This window comes from Ceratotherium simum, chromosome 2, assembly GCF_057802395.1.
Source record: "Ceratotherium simum simum isolate JZ-2026a chromosome 2, ASM5780239v1, whole genome shotgun sequence".
Classification (NCBI taxonomy): Eukaryota; Metazoa; Chordata; class Mammalia; order Perissodactyla; family Rhinocerotidae; genus Ceratotherium; species Ceratotherium simum.
The window spans coordinates 62,398,974-62,411,585 of NC_141901.1; the positions used below are offsets into that span (position 1 = coordinate 62,398,974).

At 34.5% G+C, this 12,612-nt stretch overlaps 1 long non-coding RNA gene across 1 annotated transcript in view; it reads right to left on the reverse strand.

Moving 5' to 3' along the window:
• Window positions 1–12,612, reverse strand: part of LOC147918033 (uncharacterized) — a 1,004,068-nt gene that overhangs the window by 201,798 nt on the left and 789,658 nt on the right. The window lies entirely within an intron of this gene.

Here is a 12,612-nt window from a genome sequence, read left to right on the forward strand (position 1 = left end):
AGACTGGCCCGGAGCTAACATCTGTGCCCATCTTCCTCCGCCTTATATGGGACACTGCCACAGCATGGCCTGACAAGTGGTGTGTCGTTGCGCGCCCAGGATCTGAACCCGGGCCACCAGCAGTGGAGCACGTGCACGTAACCACTAGGCCACAGGGCTGGCCCCCACTTTTATTTCTTTGTCTTGCTTAATTACTCTGACTAGGACTTTCAGTACTGTGTTGAGAACACGTGGCATCAGCAGGAATCCTTGTCTTGTTCCTGATCTTAGAGGAAAAGCTTCCAGCTTTTCACCATTGAGTATGATGCTAGCAGTGGGTTTGTCACATATGGTCTTTATTATGTTGAGATACATTTCTTCTCTATCTAATTTGTTGAGATTTCTTATTATAAAAGAATATTAAATTTTTTCAAATGTTTTTTCTGCATCTATCAAGATGATCATATGATTTTTATCCTTCATTCTGTTAATGTGGTGTATCACATTTATTGATTTGGTATGTTGAACCATCCTTGCATCCCAGGTATAAATCCCACTTGATCATAGTTTATGACCCTTTTAATGTGCTGTTAAATTTGGTTTACTAGTATTTTGTTGAGGACTTTTGCATTTATGTTTATCAGGGGTATTGACTTGTAATTTTCTTGTCTTGTCACATTATCTGGCTTTGATATCAGAGTAATACTGGCCTCGATATCAAAGTAATACTGGCCTCATAAAATGAGTTTGGAAGTGTTTCCTCCTTTTCTTTTCTTTTTTTTTGGAAGAATTTGAGAAGGATTGGTATTAATTCTTTTTTTAATGTTTAGTAGAATTCACCAGTGAAGTCTTCTTGTCCTCAGCTTATCTGTATTGGGAGATTTTTGATTACTGATTTAATCTCCTTACTTGTTGGTATATTCAGATTTTCTATTTCTTCATGATTCAGTCTTGGCAGGTTGTATGCTTCTAGGAATGTATTAATTTCTTCTAAGTTATCTAATTTATTTGTATATAATTGTTCATAGTAGTTTTTCATGATCCTTTGTATTTTGTGGTATCAGTTGTAACATCTCTTTCATTTCTGCTTTTTTTTTGTTTGAGTCTTCCCTTTTTTTCTTAGTCTAGCTGAGAGTTTGTCAATTTTGTTTATCTTTTCAAAAAACAGTTCTTAGTTTCATTGATTTTTTTCTACTGTTTTTCTAGTCTTTATTTCATTTATTTTTGCTCTCATCTTTGTTATTTTCTTCCTTCTTCTAACTTTGGGCTTAGTTCATTCTTCTTTTTCTAGTTCCTTGAAGGGTAAAGTTAGATTTTTTTTGAGATCTCTCTTTTTTCTTAACATACACATTTATCACTATATTTCCCCCTCAGAATTGCTTTTGCTGCATGCTATAAGTTTTGATATATTGTGTTTCCTTTTTTGTTTGTTTTGAGATATTTTTAATACCCTTTTTGATTTCCTTTTTGACCCATTGGTATGGTATGGAATCACAAAAACACCCAAATAGCCAAACCAATCTTGAGAAAGAAGAACCAAGTTGGAGACATCACATTACCTGATTTCAAACTATATTACAAAACTATAGTAATTAAAACAGTATAGTGCTGGCATAAAAACAAGCCCATAGACCAATGGAACAGAATAGAAAACCCAGAAATAAACCCACATGTACATGGTCAATTGATCTTTAACAAGGGCACCAAGAACACCAAATGGGGAAAGGATAGCCTCTTCAATAAATGGTGATGACAAAGTCAGATATCCAAATACAAAAGAATGAAACTGGACCCCTATCTTACATCACTCACAAAAATTAATTCAAAATGGGTTAAAGACTTAAATGTAAGGCCTGAAACCATAAAACTCCTAGAAGAAAACATAGGGAGAAAGCTCCTTTATATCAATCTTGGCAATGATCTTTTGGCTATAATACCAAAAGCACAGACAACAAAAGCAAAAATAGAAAATTAGGATTACAACAAAAGAAAAAGCTTCTGCAGAGTGAAAGAAACAATCAAGAAAATAAAAAGGCAACCTACAGAATGGGAGAAAATATGGGAAAACCATATATCTAATAAGGTGTTAATATCCAAAATATATAAGGAACTATTATAACTCAGCAGCGAAAAAAAGAAAAAAAAAAAAACAACACAAATAACCTGATTTAAAAAATGAGCAAAGGGGCTGAATAGACATTTTTCCAAAGAATATATACAAATGGCCAACAGATACATGAAAAGGTGCTCAACATCACTAATCATCAGGGAAATGCAAATCAAAACCACAATGAGATATCACTTCACACCTGTTAACATGTCTATTGTCAAAAGACAAGGGATAACAGATGTTTGATAGGATGTGGAGAAAAGGGAATCCTTATATACTATTGATGGGAATATAAATTGGTACAGCCATTATGGAAAACAGTATGGAAGTCCCTCAAAAAATTAAAACTAGAACTATGATATGATCTAGTAATCTCACTCCAGGGTATATATCCAAAAGAAATGAAATCAGTATCTTGAATTGATATCTTCACCCCCCGTTCACTACAGCATTTCTCACAATAGCCAAGATATGGAAACAACCTAGGTGTCTGTCAATGGATGAATGGATAAATAAAATATGATATGATATATATATCATATATATATGATATGATAGTCCTGATAGAGCTGAATGATAGTCCCCTGTGTGTATATATACACACAGGGGACTATCATTCAGCTGTAAAAAAGAAAGAAATCCTGCCATGTGTCCAACACTTTGTTATTTCTCGCTCAGCTTAAGAGTGGTGATTTAGTTCAAGGTGCAGTGGTGTCCAAAGCCTTAGTTCACATGATCTTGTATAAGCCCGAAAAATGTGATCCAAATGTAGTCTAGGTCTTGCCTGCCCCTTGAAAGCTAGATAAGACCTGATAAAATTCACAACCACACTTACTTTGGAAATCCAAAACCATAAAGATTTCTGTTAACGGGTGGGGGAGGAATATGTTCATGTCTCATGATCATCTCACAATGTTTCACTGGATTTTCTAATTCTTTTCCCTCTTCAGTCCCTAATTTTATTTCCTTTCCTAGAAAAGAAATCCCCTCCTTTCTAGTACAGACCTAGAAAACCAAATTTACTTTTGAGGTCTTGTCTCAGAGTCTCACTCTCTATCCACCAGTGGCTTTTCCAGAAATCTTCTGAAAGAGGAGCATTTTATCTATGATAGAATTCAGACGCCAGATGCTAAAATAATATATTTCTACCTTCTCCTAACTGTCTTATTACTCAACTTCTATGATTTACTTCTTATTTCTTAGCTGTAAAGTAGGCTCTGTGGAAGGCAGGCTCTATCAGGTACCTTATATATCATCTTGTCATGTTATCCTGAGACCTGTAGAGGAAAATGACTTTCCCAGTATCATACTATTAGAATCAGTGCCATACTGTAACTTGAGCCTCTAAATTCTCATTCCAGTGCCCTTTCTATCATTCCATGCTGCATTGATAATCCAAATAAATGCAATAATTATTTAGGCAACTTACTGAAAGAATTTTCTTCATTTAATCAAATGATAAAGATTCAAAATATTTAATACAGGAATATTTTAAATGTATATATTTCCTTTGAATAGTTAAACCATGATAGTAACTACTCATGGACCAGGTATTCCTCGTGAGTATACATTAGAAAAGTATTTATGTATGCCTACAATTTACTACTCTTTCAAATTATAGATCAAAGTGCCACATAGTAATACAATTGTTAAATTAAATTTATCAGTACTGTGGAGTCAATTTTAATTTATTTACATTTTTAACTCAACATACATAAATTCAATTTATAAAATCAAAAACTTAGAGAGATGTTTCAGTGGAGAGAATCCATTGAAGTAATTAAATTAGTTTCTCTCTACCTCAACTTATACAATTACATTATTTACTTATTCTTTCTAGTCAGATAAGAAGGTTTTATTAGAATAACAACTATAATTTGTTGCACATTTATTGTTCCAGGCACTGTGCCCTATATATTACTACATTTCTATATCTTCTCTGTGAGTTAGCTATTATTTACTATTATAAGCTAAGAACACTAAGGTGAATAAAGGTTAAGTAAATTGCCCACAGCCATGCAACAAAGGAGCAGGTATTGAATTCAAATCCAGGTCTGCCTCCCTCCCAAACCCACAATTTTACTAATGCAAAAAATTAATTCTTTCTTTGCAATTACCAATATTCTTGTACTATCTATTTATATCTATTTGCATGTAGGTTGTTTTTCAGAGGTTGCATGTTAATATCTAGTGAAGAACTACATTTTCTTTCAATTACTCACTCATCAATTCATTCAACAAATATTTATTTAAAGCCTCTTTTGTATCAGAAAGCACGTCAGGTGCAAAAGATTTAATGTATCTTTATATGTAAATAGTCATTTGAATAATATGAAGATTTGTTTTCCTAATAACATTTTATTATTTTACGAGCTTTTCTCAAGTTATATATTTATTAAAATAGATAACTTAAAATACTATTGATGCAATAATAAATTTTGAAAATATTTTTCTAAGCTGTATAAGATATTTTCCCCCTTGGAAACCTTGTAAATTCCTCATTTAAAATTTTTCCTCCAAAATCTCTGGAATAATGAGAATGCAGCTTTGCCTGACTTGTACATGGACTCACTTTCTCAGTTATATTAACATATTTTCTTAGCTTTTTTGACTGTCTCTAACATATTGCTTCATACTTGCACATTATTCATCTTGAAGCAATAAAATCTAGGACAAGGAAGACAGGAAGACTCACCCTAACTGGCAAAATGTCAGCATTTTTCTGGGTGACATGTAATGATGGACTTGGCAGCAATAAGAGTGTGAGCATACCTGACCTAGCAGCATGTAAAGCATCCGTGTAACACAGATGATTCCACTCTATGAACAGCCAATATTCCCAGGATAAATCTTTATTTTTTCAAAATAAAGCTGCCATTTTTTTAAATTCAAAACTCATGTATTAAAATACAGATTTGACTTTAATAATCTACCAACAATGAGCTAAACGACATTAACATGTTCCCAAATCTATTGTGCCTTCAACTAATTTGATGGGAGAGAGAAGGTCAAGAGCACCAGACACCTTCTTGGACCTACTTTGATTTGTGCCTAAAATTTTAGGAATTTTCTGAGAAACCTTTGATTTGGGGAATGAACTAGAACCCTCACTAGGGCCTCCATGTTGGCCTACGCACTTCCTCCTCCATCAAAGACAAAGTGATATAAGGTACTACCTGAGACATTTGAGAGAAAGGGAGAATACAAAATCCTTATGGGGATAATTCTAATATATCTCCAAACATCAGTGTCACCATTTTATACGGAAAAAGAACAGTTGTATGGAAAATATATGGAAGAAGAAAACAGTTATATTAAAGAAAAAGAGTTATATGGAAAAAGAACAGTTATCTCACGTCTATCCCTGGATGGTCCACCATATAGATGATCATCCTCACTGCCTCTAACTTTGTTGCAGTCCACTACTCATATCCTTGCTTGTTACCTTCCAGAATTCTTTCGAAGAATGCTGCTGCTTCCACCCAAGTGGCAAGAATGGGGACTAACCCATTTGCCTTTTACTGCCCTGAACATTTATCCTCACAATGTATATTTCTTTCAATCATTACTGATGGTTGGGAGAAATGAGTCAAAAATCAGAGAGGAGAAATTCAAGACAATGAACTTGATTTCCCCCACAGTCCAAAGAGAAAGCACAGAATAAATAAACACAAGACAGAGTTTCCTCCTGGACATATCTCATTCCTAAAGATGAAGCCCATCATCAAGTCTACGTTTCCCTGTGAGTGCATATTTCTTCAAAGTGCCATACTGCAGATCTATACCTCTCATTAGTAAAATTCAAGTCTGCTCATCATGTTCGTTGTGCTGTAGAATACATGTTTTTCCAAATCCCCGATGTGCAGTGGGATACAGATCCCCAGAATTTTCCAAAGTCTAATTTTAACATGGTGGGGAGACTACAGTAGGATTGCCTGGGTTTTGACCTGAGATCGATTATGCCATAGGAAAATTAATCTACGCTTGTGGCTTCAGAAAGCTGAAATGGGGAAAAATACATTATGGAAAAAAATAATATTTATATTTTTAAAAAGAAAAACATTGAAATATCATAATACGAAACTTAGAACTGTTGAAATTCTTTGCATTTATATGCAATTTATTATTTTGTTTTTCTTTAAATTAGTATTACAAAGGTATGTGAGTTTCACAATGGTTTTAATAGTTATTGACTCTAAAACCTTGAACCTAGCATTTGCTTTGGCACTCTAACTCAGGTGACCTTTGATATTTAGAAATAAATATGAGGTAAAAAATAAGTATTCTTCTACTTTTTTCTAGGAGATATCTATTATGAAACCTTTATATGTTTTGGATTAACAAGAGAATCAGATGCAAAATTCTCTGAACATATAGGGAACTACTGGCCAGTTTTCACTAAATGATAGGTCTTCCAAAGAAAAGGCCACGCACTACGTTTTTACCTCTCATATCTAACATTTTGCCTTGCTGGTTGTAGTCACTCTCAAATGTGAGTGCATTATACAGCTGTGAATAATGTGATAGAAATGTTTAAACAATATCCTTTTATTATCATTCTCCTGATTAATTAAGATATGCCAATTAAAATATTGGTGCTTTTTTCATATGCACCATCTCATTTATCTCTAAATATTCTTTTCAATGAATTAAAAGAAAACAAACTATTCTCTATTGGAAGGGGGATAGCAAATCTTCAGCAAAATAACACTTGTCAAAAAAAAGAGAGAAAAAGGAATACCCCAGTCAAATTAAATTATGGAGAGGATTGACACTGATAGAATACAAGTGTCCAAGACAGAATTGTGCAGAATTCCTAAAGTAACACCCAATTCTTATAAAATGGACCACTAGGACACAGAGGTTCCATTTTACATCTCATTGCGTCTGAAAAAGCAATTTTTTTAGCAGAGTTCCAGTATCCCTCTTCAAGTTCAATATGACATTTTATTCTAAAGTTAATAGATATTAATAATACATACAACCACAGAATATCAGGTACAACAAGACCCTAAATATAGACAAGGTAATTCTGTGGCTTCTGTTCCATTGGGACACCATCAGGGGGCCCAAATCTGACCAGATGTAAGATCTTTATAGTTTAACTCATTCAGTCCACTATTCTGCCATAGAGCATCTGAGCAAGACCCTCAGTGACAGTATTTTACCATAACATCTTTCCTGACTTAGTTTTCTCTCTCACAGGATCTCACAGCAGCAAAATTTGGAAACTATAGGTTTAACCATTGAAAGCAATGTCATTGTGAAAAATTTGGGGTATAGATAAGTTACTAAATGCTAATAATGATCACAGTACTGAGTTAAAGTATATTTCAAAATATAAGCATTGATGTATTTAAATATTGTAACAATTGGATTGCTAACCTAATAAATACATCAGGGTGACTAAGTGAAACAAGAAGTCAACTTCCAGCAGAATTATTTATATGTGTGAGCTGGAGTCTAGGGGGTATCGAGCAGAGTTAGGTGCTAAAGTGAGTTCAAAGCGACCATCCCAGATAGTCAAAAAGGAAGCAAATAATAGATCTGATGATTGAAATAATTCTAATAGCTCTTCAATTCTTAACAGAAAACGATGGATCCATTGAGAATTCTGAAGTGTTTCTATTTGCCTAACAGGGTCTACTCCATTCTACATGAGTGTTAAGCTTCTATGATCCTAATCTGCAGTGATATATTTGTTTGTTGATCTGAGGATAAGATGAGATGAAGAAGTTATATCTTAGAATACAGCCTGTAAGTGTAATGCCTGTAAGAATCCACAAGCCCAATATAACCAATCAGAATTGTTTTATTTTTTTTGTGGAGAGATTCTCAACAGGATCAGAAGCTGTAATAATGACAGAATTCAACCAATGAAGGACTGCAAAGGGCAAGACCTCTCTCTCAAAAATTAGAGAACCTTGAGGAAAAAACTCATGAAGAAAGAAAGGCAAAACTTGATCAAAGGGTTAAGAAAAATGAGTGATTCTGAGTACTGTAATATCGCCTCTATCTCTCAAATTTTTTTTTTAATTTATTTGGTTTTGACGTTTTGTTTTTCTTCCCCATTTATTCTCTTATGTTGTTTAGTGAGATTTTATAGTTTTATTCACATAGGTTTTATACAATTTGTTAGCATTTTTTTAATTTAAGTGTAGTTGGCATGCAATATTATATTAGCTTCAGGTGTACAACTTAGTCATTTGACATTTATATGCATTACAATATGATCACCAAAACAAGTCTAGTAACCATCTGTCACCACACAAAGTTATTACAATATTATTCACTATATTTCCTATGCTGCACATTATATCCTCATCACTTATTTATTTTATAGCTGGAAGTTTGTACCTCTTAATCCCCTCACCTATATCATCCATCCCCCTATCTCCCTTCCCTCTGGTAACCACCAGATTGTTCTTTGTGCCTATGAGTTTGTTTCTGTTTTGTTTTATTTGTTTTGTTTTTTAGATTCCACATACAAGGGAAATCATACGGTATTTGTTTTTGTTGGACTTATGTCACTTAGCATAGTATCCTCTAGGTCCATTTGTGTTGTCACAAATGGCAAGATTTCATTATTTTTTATGGCTGAGTAATATTCCATTGTATATATACATGTATGTATATATACACACATACATATACCACTTCTTCTTTATCCATTCCTTTAGCAATGGACACTTAGGTTGCTTCCATATATTGGCTATTGTAAATAATGCTGCAATCAACATAGGGGTGTAGATATCTTTTCAAGTTAGTGTTTTTGCTTTCTTCGAATAGATACCCAGAAGTGGATGGATCCTATAAGAGTTCTATTTTTAACTTTTTGAGGAACCTTCCTACAATTTTCCATAGTGGTTGCACCAATTTGCATTTCCACCAACAGAGTACGAGAGTTCCCTTTTCTCCACAACTTCTCCAGCGCTTCTTATTTGTTGTCTTTTTGATAACAGCCATTATGACAGGTATGAAGTGATATCTCATTGTGGTTTTGATTTGTATTTCCCTGAGGATTAGTGATGTTGAGCATTTTTTCATGTTTGTTGGCCATCTGTGTGTCTTCTTTGGAAAATTGCCTATTCAGGTCCTCTGTCCATTTTTTAATCAGATTGTTTGTTTTTTTAATATTGAGTTGTATGAGATTTTTATATATTTTAGATATTAACTCCTTATTGGATATATCATTTTGCTGAAAGCATTTCCTCTAAGATCAGGAACAAGACAAGGATGCCCACTCTCACTACTTTTATTCAACACAGTATTGGAAGTTCTAGCCACAGCAATCAGACAAGAAAAAGAAATAAAATGTATCCAAATTGGAAAGGAAGAAGTAAAACTGTCAGTATTTTCAGATGACATGATACTATATATAGAAAACCCTGAAGACTCCACCAAAATAATATTAGAACTGATAAATGAATTCAGTAAAGTTGTAGGATACAAAATCAGTATATAGAAATCTGTTGGGTTTCTACACATTAAAATGAACAGTCAGAAATAGAAATTAAGAAAACAATCCCATTTACAATTGCATCAAAAAGAATAAAATACCTAGGAATAAATTTAACCAGGAAAGTGAAAGACCTGTACTCTGAAAGCTATAAGACATTGGTGAGAGAAATTGAAGATGATACAAATGAATGGAAAGATATAGCATATTTATGGATTGGAAGAATTAATATTGTTAAAATATCCATACTACCCAAAGCAGTCTACAGATTCAACGCAATCCCTGTCAAAATACTAATGGCAGTAGTTTTCATAGAACTAGAACTAGAACAAATAATCCTAAAATTTGCTTGGAATCAGCAAAGACCCCAAATAGCCAAAGCAATCTTCAGATGGTTTTTTGACAAGGTCCCAAGATTGATTGTTGAGGCCTTGAGAGAAAACTATGCATATAAACTGAAACTATTTGTGATACATTTGAATTAAAAGGTGACACTGATTTGAGACTTATGCAACACATCATTGTTGGAGGAAAAAGATTCTTCCCAAACTAAACAAGACTTTGGCACATCAAGAGCTCCTGCTTGTCAGTAAGTACATGAGCTCTATTAGTGGCTTGGCATGGAAGTGTGGCTTCAATACAGCATGGCCTTTTTACAAGGAGAATTAGTATCAGCAAGGAAGGGGCTGGTGGTCTATATTAGTTAAAAGGCAGTTTCACATGGTAGCTTAACAGGCATCGAGAAAGCTGTAATATAAAAGAGGAAAATGGCAGGTGCCACATGGTTCAGAAGAATACGTTCATGCATGAGATATGGCATCATGCTTCTGGATAGAGAATTTGGAAGACTTTGAAGGCAAACTATCAGTGCCAAAGTAATAGGTGTTTAGAGTTTGAGACATATAATGAAACATGTAAAACTTGGGACACATTTTTACTGAGATTTGGGAGTTAATATGAATGCCAACTAAGGAAATAAAGATATTGGTTAAAGAACCCATTTTATTTAGCAAGTCTGCCCTTTCAGGAAAAATAACAAATGAATTAACTATGAGTCCAGGATATGGTGAAAAATTAAGATCACAGGGAAGTAGATGACCTTTAAAATATGAGGGGATATGTATGTGCCAGCAAGCTGATATAACAAATGAGTTCAGAGAAAGAGAATCTTGGAGAAAGACTGCAGAACAAAAAGACGCAATAAGTATTAGTAGGAATGCTTTGGGTTTCAAGTGACAAACACAATCAAACTGGTTCCAGCACAACGAAAATTTGTTAATATTATAATTAGGAAGTAAAGGATGCAGATGGCTTCAGACTGGAATTAGGAGCTCAAAAGAAACCCTAAGACATTTTCTCTCTCCATCTCTTGGCCCTGCTTTCCAATATCTTGGCTTCATTCTCAGGTATACATTTCCCACGCTGTGGCAAAGCTGTTCAAACACAGAATCAAGATTACTTCCTATCAGATTGGCAAACTCAGAGAAAGAAGTAAACATCTCTTTCCCAATAGTTCCAACACCTCTTTCCCAGCAGTTCAAGCCAAAGACCCAAGGCTGACTCTTAATTGGTGTGGCTTGGTTTACAAGCCTATCTCTGAACCAAGCATGGCACAGGAAAATGGAATGTCCTGATTGTTCCAGCATAGATCACATGCCTACCCCTGGAGGTGAGAAATAAGGTCAACTGTACTTTCACAGCATGGGTGAAACGTGATCTCTGAGTAGTTTCTTAATGGGAAAGTGATGTACTGTTACCAATAAAGGAGGAAAGAATGCTTGACAAGTATGAACAATAAATATTCATCACATGACTCATGTTGAAAACTTCTGGTTCATGTGGACCTGGAAGATAGCATCACTTAAAGTTTTTGCTAACTGTAATAAAATACAAAGGGAAAGTATGCAATCTTAGAATTATGGTAGTGGAAATTATGTACATGCATGTAAGTGTTTTGTCTAATACATTGCTGATTCAGTGTACTATATTTGTTTTGAAGTATCCATGATAAAAGCTGAATGATTCTTTTATTTGCCTTTGATATTTTTGGTTTGGATTATTATTCAAAATTCTTTAGTTGGTCAACGTTAAAGAAATATACCTCCATGTCTTTTGCCATATCACTTTGCAATTCCTCTTATTAGAGTACAGAATACATTATTCCACTCAATTAATATTGGGCTTGCCTATGTGTCTTGCTTTGTCCAGTGAAATGTTTGCACAGCGAGGCAAGCAAAGGCTTTAAATGTTCTTTAAAAATTAGCCTTGGTCCGTTGTATTTCTGCTTTGCACCATGAAAAGAACATGGCTTGAGGAGCCAGTAATTGAAGAAAATAGATCAGACATGACTTCAACCCACAGCCTGGAGTCAAGCCCAGGCAAACTGCAGCATGAAGCAGAGCTGCCCCAAATAACCTGCAGACTCCGGAACAAGAAAAATAAACGTGTTGTTTTAAGTTACTGAGATTTTGAGGTTGTTGATTATGCAGCATTATTGCAGCAGAAAACTAAGTATTAAACTTTTTACACGACTTGTGCATTACATTCCACTTATTTTCAAGCTGATATATCATGTAAAAATGGTGCTGTTCAAAATAGTAAGAAAATTTTGACAAATCACGGATTATTTTAATAATATTCTTTAAAACAATTTAACTATTTTTTTCTCCCCAAAGCCCCAGTACATAGTTGTGTATAATAGTTGTAGAGTTGTAGCTCTTCTATATGGGATGCCGCCTCAGCATGGCTTGATAAGCGGTGAGTAGGGAAGCTTGATGAGCCGTGAGTAGGTCCATGCCCAGGATCTGAACTGGCGAACGCCAGGCCACCGAAGTGGATAGTGTGAACTAAACTGCTATGCCACCGGGCCGGCCCCAGAACAATTTAACTCTTAAACAACTCAAAAACATTTCCTATATAAGATATTGAAATAAAAAATATCAAAAATATAGCATTTTAAAGATTTGTTTCTGTACCTAATCTAAAAGCAAAGTATCATTCCCGATCGATGCTTTCAAGCTGTCCTGGACAGGGAAACAGCAGGTGAGGCCAGGCACTCCACCAT